General features: G+C 40.3%; 1 pseudogene; it reads right to left on the reverse strand.

Moving 5' to 3' along the window:
* Positions 1-1,309: 1,309 nt before the first annotated feature.
* On the reverse strand, positions 1,310-2,221 carry LOC114456282 (peptidyl-prolyl cis-trans isomerase FKBP8 pseudogene; annotated as a pseudogene).
* Positions 2,222-11,572: the final 9,351 nt, after the last annotated feature.

Raw genomic sequence — 11,572 nt, forward strand, 5'->3', positions numbered from 1 at the left:
GGTTCTATTATTCTATATATTTGTTGTATATTCATATAAATACCAGTTACCAATATTTCAACACAGCAATAAGATGATGAAGATATATTGCTACAGCTAATTTTCGCCCCCTGTATTTGGATACATACTTTTTCAGTTTTAATTTCTTCTTCCTCATTTCAAGCACAAGGAAAACTACCTTTATGCAGCGGTGGCCTGAATCGATCAGATTTTTCATTTCTTCTAACAGCAATCTTCATACTTCCATCCATCCATTGGAGCTACCACACCACATAACACAGTATTTTTTGCTGTTTTCAATCTACAGTGAGTGGTGGAGGGAAAAAAATAATTACAACCGTAGAGCAAAAATATAACTTGGTTAACCATGTTGACTATCAACATTTGCATTGATGGAGATTTAAGAAGTAACTAAAGAATCAAGAAGAATTGGTCTCGCGCAAAAGATAATCAATTATTCCTGGAGCAAGCAGTGGAGCAGTGTATATATTTCGATAATGAACAAAAACTGAAGAAATAACACAAATTGAGAGTAATCAAAAATGGTAAAAGGTGACACACAAACCCCTAAGTTCTTCAGTTATAGCCAGTTGCCATTAAAGCTGTAGTTTGCAAAATCCTCTCTCCGTTCTGTTTTGAAACCAAAACTCAACCTCCCTACCGGTGTCTTTGGGAGCTCTCCTAGTGACTTTTTTCCTCAATATAGACTAGTGACAAGTGTATGGTCTTTATCTTGCATTACTGGAGATTTTTCTGGTGTTTTAGAGACTAACACAAATGCACGTATCACTGTAGTTACTGTCCCGAGGAGCGGCTACTGCCGTCAGCTCGTCCCCGCCAAAGAGCACACAGAGGGAACTGTGATCTAGGCTGCCTGCCGCCTACCCTACTTTTAAAAGGACAATGTTGATATTTTTGTTTCCTTTCCACATTAATAAACACATTTGGATTATGTTCTTAAACAACTGATTATTTTCATTTTTCTTTATTGTACATTATATTAACTGTCATCAATGCCTTTAATTGTAAAACAATATATTTTCCCTTTGGTCTGTATTTCCATCATAAGTTTGGTCTTAAATTTTCTTTAAGGTGGTATTAAAAAGTCTTAAATATATAATCTTCTTTCTACCTGTAGACACCCTGTATTTATCATCATCATGCATGTAACCTATATAAATAGATGCTTGTAAAATAAAAATGTACACATTGTGCATTTAAACTTTTATTAAACCTCTGACCACATGGTCAGAATGCACTGCCAGATGTGCTCCAGTGTTTAAGTCTTGTCGTTACGACAGTTCTTGAATCACTTTCTAGCATAGATGACCACAGACAGAGCAATGCCCCCAATGGCTACTGCAGTGGCACCCAGCACCCACTTCCAGCTCAAACCCCATGCTGACTTGGCCTGATGTTTGTGGGTGCTGGACGGGTTCTCCGACATCTTCTCATCGTCCTCACTGTCCTCACTGTGCTTCTTCGTCATCGTGGAGACCTCATCGTGGATCTCGTTGTTGCGTGGCTCCAGCTCCAGGGCCTCCCGTGGTGCTTTCACATTTTCAGGCTGATTTGTCAGCGCTGCGCTGCAGCCCTGTAGTGCTTCATCTTTGTGGTCTAGTTCCAGGATAGAAGCATCCATGTTGTTCAAACATTTCGATTTCACTTCCATCAGCTTGCTCTCTTCTTCAGAACAAACAGCATCTTTAGAAATTGACTCTGTTGTTTGCAAGGCAGTGTCAAACTTGTGGGTGGTGTGGTCATCGTCTCTGCGCTGATCAAGGACATTGCCTTGCTCCCTCTTGCAGGTGGCCAGATCAATCTTCTCAGTGGGGGGCAGCAGCTTCGGGTCTGGAGCATCAGTAACTTCCAGGAGCGTCACTACAAACTCGGCCGCTGTTGGAACCTGGAGGAGCACCTTCTCTCCCACTACCATGAGTCGCACCGCCACATCCAGTCCCCGCATCACTTTAGTGTCTCCCACAGTGAACGAATACTCCGGTTCGTCGGAGACCAGCGTCCCATCCAACAGACGTGTTATTAGATGGATCTTCACGATCTGTCCACTAACCGGCATACGGACGCTTCCTTTTCCAGACTGCAGCACCTTTTTCAGTAGCAGACCATTTCCAAAAATATCTAACCACTCATCATCAGACAGTTCAGGGTCAGTTTCTCTTCTCTTGGACTGATCCATGTCAATCTTATTCCCTCTCTTCATGACTTGTGCACTGTCACTGTTTGGTAAACAACCTGATACAAACAAACCTGTTTTTTCTCTCCTAAGAAGTGTCTGCTCTATGAGCTCTGGGTTTTTAGTGATGCCTTTAGTTCTTTTTTTGGAGTTCTACTTTTTGCTCTTCTTTTGATGTTCTCTGATGTGGAGTTCTTCCCCGGCATAGCAACGGTTGTTCTAAACTCCTCAGTCGCCACGGTTACATGATGTTTTTTTTTTTTTTTTTTAATTCAGATTGAGTTATTCTGCATTAAATCATTCAGAATTAAAGTATTCTGCTTCATGTTTACATGGTAATATTAATTCCCAAACTGAGGTTTACATGGAAAACCGGTTTATTTGGCTTTAGTTAATTCCACGTTAGGTCTGGGGGTTGGGAAGGCTCTGTCTGATTGGAGAGGGGGCGAACATGACGGGGAAACACACAACCAACATTTTATTGTCGGCTGTAACCAGTGTTGTGCTGGTTACTGAAAAAAAAGGAACTAGTTACCGTTACTAGTTACTTCATTCACAAAGTAACTCAGTTACTATTTTGATTACTTACACCAAAAAGTAATGCGTTACTAGAAAAAGTAACCTTTGAGTTACTTAGAATTAAAGAATATCTTGTTTATTTTGAGTCATTTGTGTCCGTACAGCTTCATATTAGTGCTGTAATAACATAATAATCCACTGTTGATCAACTGCTATAAAACAACCATAAATGATGTGCATATAAAGCACAAAACAGCTGCTCCAAAATTAAAACAGAAAATTTTCAGCCTTAGCACAATAATGTAAAGTAAGCTGTGCATATTCTAGGTGCACATTATGCTGTTGAAAATGCTTATAAAATAAATGTGGAAAAACTCATTCACAGCATTTTTCTCAGCTACACAATGCTAAACAAATCAGGCTAATGAGCTGCTGTTAGCAGTGACTCAGCGGTAGCGACAGGCTGCATATTTACAACAACATACCGTGCAATAGTTTGGCTGACCTTTCCCTGGATAACAGTCAGTCCGTTAAAATTTGATTGTTGTTTTGAAGCAACAACTCAACAGTAACACACTTTGGTCCACGGAGCGGAAGAGATAGGAACTAATCACCAGAAAATAAAGTTCAGTAAAACTCCGTAAAACAAAAACCAGGAATAAATAGTTGCTTCCTGGTAAAGATAGTAGCTCTAACAACCGCTACAATGATAAACTTGGTGATATTAAAGCCTGTGCAGCAGTACGGGGATGCATTTACTCCGTGTCCGGGTCTTAGTATCACCTGTCCGATAAAGCCTGTTCTGTTTGCTGATCTCCATGTGTGATAAGTCCATGTTAATGTTAATGTCTTTTAACGCTCTTATTAAATATTGTCGGCTCTATTCCGGGCCGCCATTTTGGATTATGTCATCACCACAAGTCGCACATGTACAGAGCAACCGCAATTACCTTAAAGCCAATTTAAGTTTTGTTAACTGTTTACAAAAAAAGAGGAATTATTTAATTCTGAATTAAAAAAACAAAATAAACCAGTGTAAGGGCAAAATTGGTTAATTATGTTTACAAATACATTTATTTATATATTTACTCATAGACATTCATTTTAAGGCTTTAAGTTGTGACTTTTCATTTCTGCTGTCTCACGGACGTGCTGACGTATCGATCATTTCCTGTTTACGCTCTACCGCTGCTTGCAGCGCTCTACTACTGCTACTACAACGGGCGACCGTGGCTCAGGTGGTCGTGGGTCGTCTTCTGATCGAGAGGTTGGGGGTTCGATCCCAGTACCTGACTATGTGTCGAAGTGTCCTTGGGCAAGACACTGAACCCTAAGTTGCTCCCAGTGGTCGACTAGCGCCTTGCATAGCAGTCCTGTCCCACTGGTGTGTGAATGTGAGAGTGATTGGGTGAATGAGCTGTTATGTAAAGCGCTTTGAGACTGCTTCAGTGTGGGGATAAAGCGCTAAATAAAATCAAGTCCATTTACCATTTACTGTGATCTGCGCACGCTAATCAAACTTGTTGTCATTGATATTCTAGCTTTGAAAACAGTTGTATTAATTTTTTACCGTACAGTTAAACGTACGAAGGTTAAGTAAAAAGCAATCTCGCCTCTTAGAGGCAGTGTAATCTCCTTTAAACTTCCTTTTGTCCTTAGCTTAGCTTAGCTTAGCTTAAATTTAGCACCTATGGCCTTTCTCTCCTCTCCTCCGCTCTCCTGCCCGGTGTGTCAGATGTTTAGTTACTCCTCGTCCTCCTTTAGGGACAATGGTAGTTGCATAAAGTGAAGCGTACTGTTAGATATGGAGGCGAGGATCAACAATCTGGAGAAGCGGTTCCGCACCCCTGATACCAAACCCGAAGCTAGCAAGCAGGACCTAGCCGGTGCGGACCGTGCTCGTGCTAGCTCTCGCTTAGCTTCCCCCCCGGCCAGCAATGACTGGGTTACTGTCCATGGTAAGCATAGTCGAAGGTCAAAAAGCCGCTCGGGACACCACCATGTTCACGTCTCAAACAGGTTCTCCCCCCTCCGTGAGGACAACACACTCACCGGGGAACAAACTCTGATAATTGGCGACTCCATAGTGAGAAACGTGAAGCCAGCGAAGTCAGCGGGCATCGTGAGGTGCATCCCAGGGGCCAGAGCGGGCGACATAGAATCAAATCTAAAGTTTCTGGCAAAGAGTCACCGTCACTACGCTCTCAAAATGCTGGCCTACTCGTTGTTCCATTTGTCTCTAGAAGTAGTATTGGAGGAAGAGCTTTCAGTTATCAGGCCCCACTTCTCTGAAACCATCTACCAACCACGGTTCGGGGGGCAGACACCCTCTCTATCTTTAGGGTTAGGCTCAAAACATTCCTCTTTGGTAAAGCTTTTAGTTAGGAACCAGCTCATAGCTCATAGCTCATAGTTAAGATGCAATAGGCATAGACTGCCGGGGGGGTCTGGCATGCTCGGTTGGAGAGGGCGTTAAGAGAGAGGTCATTTAGGTTAGAGAGGGATCGGAGAGGGTCCCATTCCTCTCTCTAACACTCCCTCTGTGTCTAATTCTTCCCTTGTGTGTTTGCTCCTGTACTCCTTCTGGCTTTTGTCTTGCAGGTCCGTGGGATCCTCAGTGTGGAGTTACAGAGTCTCAACAACTCTGTCTCCACCCTTTCCTCAGCACACACCCAACACAGCATAACGTGGATGGCTGTTCATCATAGGAATGGGATCCACACAAGGTTCCTGCTGTTTAACAGAAGGTTTTCCTTGCCGCCATGATGAATTCATGTTGGGTGTGGGATACATATGTATGTGTATATACGTATATATGCATATGTGTGTATCCATAAAATGAAGAGCCTGTCCTTAGGACTGCTCTACTGTAAAGTGTCTTGAATACCATTGGTTATGATTTGGCGCTATACAAATAAAAGATTGATTGATCGATTGATTTAGTTCATTAATATCAAGGCCATATGTTAGAACAAGATCAAGAGTATAATTTAAACGATGAGTAGCTTCATTTATAGTTTGAAAAAAGCCAACTGAGTCTATTAGGGACATAAAGGCTGAGCTCAGGCTATCACTATCTTTGTCAACATGGATATTAAAATCTCCTACTATCAGTATTTTATCAGAACTGAGGATTAAGTTTGATATAAACTCAGAGAATTCTGATAGAAATTCAGAATAAGGGCCTGGAGGATGGTAAATTATCGCAAATAAGGCTGGCTGGCAGGTTTTTGATTCGGTATGAGATAAATTTAGAACCAGGCTTTCAAAGGAAGTGTAATTAGCCTTTGGTTTAGGATAGATTAGGAGAGAGGAATGATAAATAGCTGCTACACCACCTCCACGGCCTATGTTTCGTGGCATATGAGTATTTAAATGACTGGGAGGAGTGGCTTCATTTAAACTAACATATTCATCTTGATACAGCCATGTTTCAGTTAAACAGAATAAATCAAAGTTATTTTCTGAGATAAGGTCATTTACTAGTAGAGATTTGGCTCTCAGTGATCTAATATTTAATAGAGCACATCTAATGCTTTTATGTTTTGGTGTTTCTATATTTGAGATTTTAATTTTTTTTCAGATTTTTATAATTCATTGCTCTTTTATTTGATTTTATGTTGAAATCATTGGGAAATTTGGGGCGGGGGACAGACACCGTCTCTATAAAATAATATTCATCACCATCACAACAGTCATGGCGATGAACACAGCTATCATAATAGCAATGGGAGGGAAACTGTCCTAAGGCAAGCGCAGAGGGGCTTGGAGGACTCCACCTCTGTAACATGGTCTCATTCATGAGATGTCATAAATGTGCCATGTTTTCTGATAGTAGAGATGCTCCCTCCAAAGTAGGATGGATTCCATCTCTTCCTATCAGGTTCGGTTTTCCCCAGAAGGATCTCCAATTATCAATGAAGCCCTCCTCGTTTTCTGGACACCACCTCGATAGCCAGCGGTTAAATGATGACATGCGGCTATACATGGCATCACTGGTCAGATTTGGTAAGGGACCAGAGAAAATTACGGAGTCCGACATTGTTTTAGCATAAGCACAAACTGATTCAATGTTCACTTTGGTTGCTTCCGACTGACGACGTTGGGAGTCATTAGTGCCGACATAGAGGACTATCCTATCAAACTTACGATTACTCTTTGCCAGCAACTTTAGATTTGATTCTATGTCGCCCGCTCTGGTCCCTGGGATGCACCTCACGATGCCCGCTGACTTCGCTAGCTTCACGTTTCTCACTATGGAGTCGCCAATTATCAGAGTTTGTTCCCCGGTGAGTGTGTTGTCCTCACGGAGGGGGGAGAACCTGTTTGAGACGTGAACATGGTGGTGTCCCGAGCGGCTTTTTGACCTTCGACTATGCTTACCACGGACAGTAACCCACTCATTGCTGGCCGGGGGGGAGGCTAAGCTAGAGCTAGCACGGTCCGCACCGGCTAGGTCCTGCTTGCTAGCTTCGGGTTTGGTATCAGGGGTGCGGAACCGCTTCTCCAGATTGTGGATCCTCGCCTCCATATCTAACAGTACGCTACACTTTATGCAACTACCATTGTCCCTAAAGGAGGACAAGGAGTAACTAAACATCTGACACACCGGGCAGGAGAGCGGAGGGGAGGAGAGAGAAGCCATAGGTGCTAAATTTAAGCTAAGCTAAGCTAAGCTAAGGACAAAAGGAAGTTTAAAGGAGATTACACTGCCTCTAAGAGGTGAGATTGCTTTTTACTTAACCTTCGTACGTTTAACTGTACGGTAAAAAAAATTAAAACAAGTGTTTTCAAGGCTAAAATATCAATGACAACAAGTTTGATTAGCGTTAGCAGAACACAGTAGTAGAGCGCTGCAAGCAGCGGTAGAGCGTAAACAGGAAATGATCGATACGTCACCACGTCAGCACGTCACCAGCCTATCCCACATCAGACGTCTCTAACCTGAACCTAAAAGTCTACCCTGAAAATCCTCTGCTATCAGATCACTTTTTAATATCTTTTAACATTATCCTAGAGGAGGGGTGGGCAAACTTTTTGGCTCAGGGGCCACATGGTCTTTTAAAGATTGACAGACGGGCCGGGCCAGCAACCGATGCATACATTAAATTTGTCTAAAGTTCAAATTTATAAAACGTCATAACAAATCAACCACATGCGTTACAAATTTGCAACTTTCACCCAAATTTATCCCCAATTCTAAAAAAACGTTTGTTCATTTAATGAGAGACAGGCCTGTTCATAGAGCAGTGTTTCTCAAAGTGTGTGGGGGATCGGAAACATGACAGGTGGACATTTTCAATTTCATGCCAATCTTCTTAAAAACCATTTTTTCATCGACAATAAAGATCATTACTAGGCAGGGCAAATTTAGAATCCTAAAATGTATCAGAAATTAAAATGCATTCTATTAAAGACCTCATTAAATATGCGACCGGGAACAAAATGTAACGTGGAATTAAAGTGCAAACATAATGATTTACGTCGGCATGTGAAGTTTTTCTTAAGCTTTTTGGCACAGATTGCAAACAAAGTTGTTTCTTGTATATTTTGACTGCTGAACTTTTACATTTGCTTTTTAATGCAGGTAATTAGTTTAATTTAGTTTTTGATTTATTATGAAATATTATGTCACTTGTTACCTTTTGGTTCATTACATTTTAACATGTGTTATTTGTCTGGATTATTTTTTGTGGGGACAGATGGGGCTTGAAAGTTCATAAAACACACCCACACAATATATATAAGTAAAAGTAGCTCAGTTAAATAAAAAGTATTTGCACTAAATAACCCTCCAACATAATTTTCATCATTGTAATTGAAAAATAAGAAAACATTGAGACACAATCTGCTCTATGTTTATAACACTTTAATACAATTTAAAAACAATGTGGTGTTTGATTAAGTACAATAACATTTAGGTTTGTGTTTATTATTTAAAACCACATCAAACCAACCAAATCCTTATCATTCACAGAATGAAGAAAGAACTATGCAATAGTCTCTACATTACACACACAAAAAAAAATGTTAAGAAGTCTGAATGTATTGATTCATACGGAAGCGTAGAGCTGCCACAGTTGAAAATATATTTTTGATCACTATATTGTACGAACAATATACTTATATTGTACGAACAATATACTATATTGTACAAACAATATACTATATTGTATGAATAATATACTTATATTGTACGAACAATATACTATATTGTACAAACAATATACTATATTGTACGAACAATATACTTATATTATACGAACAATATACTTATATTGTACAAACAATATACTATATTGTTTGTACAATATACTTATATTGTACGAACAATATACTTATATTGTACGAACGTGATATAATAATGTCCAGATGGTGGACATTTAACCGGAAGTAAGAGCAAACGAAGGAAGAAAACATGGATTCTCAACTGTTGCGGTTCCTGCGCAAACGAGGTGTGCCTGAGGAGTGCCTTTCCCGCATGGAGGAGGAACATGTAAGTTTAAAGTTCATTTTCTTCTTTTTCCACGAGTCAAGTGTTTTAAGGCAACGAGGGAAGGAGGTGGGTGCGCGCGCATTCGGACCTCGTAGAGTGCGAGTGTGTGCCGGCCCGTATTATACTTCTCAGGTCATCATCCATCCATTTTCTGAACAGCTTGCTCGTTTCTCCAGCTGTCATCGGGCTCTATGCTGGGCGTAGGTACACCTTACAAAGCGCCAGTCCTTCACATGGCTACCAACCAGACACAGAGAAACGGACAACACTCACACTCCCATTCATTACAGGCAACATAGGGACTCTAGTTATCCTGACAGTATGTTTTTGTATTGTCAGAGGGAACCACATTCTTGGGGTAACCAACGTAAGCACAGGGAGAACATGCAAACTCCATACAGCAAGGACCTAAGTGCCTATAATTGGTCAGAATCAATGAAAGTCTTTTTGTTCCCACAAGCCATGTAGCCTTGTGCTTTTGATATTTAACGGCAACACTTACTTATTATGCACTGTTAATTTTATTATATTTTTGTGTATTTTAACTTTGTTTTTAATAACTTTGATTAATTTATGTAACAAAACCATTATAATTACCATCTACTTCTTGGTCTCATTATCAAAGCGACAGACGTCTTCTGTTTCCACACTCCTCTCCCATTGATGGAACTTAACGACATACACCAGGTCCATGATTATTTTTATTAGGCTGTTATTTCAATCCAATTTACAAATTTGGACGAAGTGCACAATATAAACAGGTCCACAGTTTGAAAAGTCAGGAAAAATAAAATTTTCAGCTCGCTCGTGTGCAGCATTAGCTTTGGCAGCTAACTCTGTCTTTCTGCCTTGGAGACCAATACACGTTTTAAACGAAAAACATCTTTCAATGAATCAACGCTCCAACAGTTAAAATTATCTACATCTCTGTCAGACTCGCTGTCAGCAAAGGTGAGTTTATACCTCTCGACCTTTGAACGCATGCACGAGAACTGAATGTTCCGAGAGTGTGAAAAAGCTTATTGTGTAGCAGAGTGCTGTGTTGTTTGTTGCAGGATGTTGCATTAGGTATCAAGCTTGTTTGTTAGTTTGCATATAATTTTCTGTCTCTCTACAGATTGACGCTACAGTTATTGACTGTATGGATGATGGCACACTCTCCGGTTACATCCCAACCTATGGAGATAGAATAGCAGCAAGACGCTTCTGTTTGGAAAGCAAAGATACAAATACAAAAGAATCCAAAAAAAATTCACTGCTTGAAAAACTAAAGAAGAAGATGGGCGTTGATAATGATGATAAATGTTTGAAAGGAGACGAGACATCGGCACCAAAGCGAAAAAGACAATATGCAAAATGCAACAAATGGGCTGAAAAAAAGACCAGAAGAATTGAGTTGGGGTGGATTCATGTGGTTTATTTATTATTGTTGTTTTGATGGTGCTGTATTTTTTTATTTGGGGTTTTAATCATTTCACTTGGCTTCATTATTCCAAAAAGAAAAACATTAAATGTTGTAAATACAAAGGTTGATAACAATATGAGATTTAGGCTTATGAAAGGAAAACAAATTCAACAAGTTCGGATAAACTACGACCGGGCCCGCGGAACGTCTCCGTGCCAAATGGCATGTACCACATTCCCAAGAATTCAGTCAAATGACTCGGTTCCACCGAGTAAAAAAATGGGGCCCCTGGCGCCCCCATGGGACATACGGGGTAATGGGCCCCACTCATATATTGGAATGTGTCAACGATTCGGTACCACCAACTGTCGCAATATTTGACTCACAAATAAATGAGAAAATGACTTTAATGGAAATTGCCAAAAAAAGGGGAGTGGGCCCCTAATCAAATTGTGCAAGGCATAATCGTAATCTATGTTGAATTACCTTTGAAACGATATATCACACATTTATGTTCCCATAAATTTGTAATTTACGATTAGAATTAGAATTACTTCATAATTGTGATTAAATATCAATTTAATTGATATAGAGATTACGTTCCCAAAAGCTTAACTGTGTCCGCCTCTAAGTTGACATTTATTATTACGTTATTAATTGACATGCAGGAATTTTTACCTACAACCTTGGAACATGAGACTGCTTATAAGGTTTTCAGAATGTATGTTCTAAGGAAAAGATATAACTCTATGGCTTCCTCTGTATTGGTTGGTGGGAGCAAGAAGTTCTCTGACTGGCACTGGCCTTGGGCTGTGGGATAACGCTCATACTGGGCTCAACCATAGACACGTTGTTCCCAAATACCTGTTTTATGGAATTTCCACTCACTTCTTCCTCTGTTCACAGCCACCACCATTATTCCTAAGCCTCACACTGGTCACCAGACTGGCTTGATAAC

Source organism: Gouania willdenowi, chromosome 1, assembly GCF_900634775.1.
Source record: "Gouania willdenowi chromosome 1, fGouWil2.1, whole genome shotgun sequence".
In the NCBI taxonomy this organism is placed as follows: Eukaryota; Metazoa; Chordata; class Actinopteri; order Blenniiformes; family Gobiesocidae; genus Gouania; species Gouania willdenowi.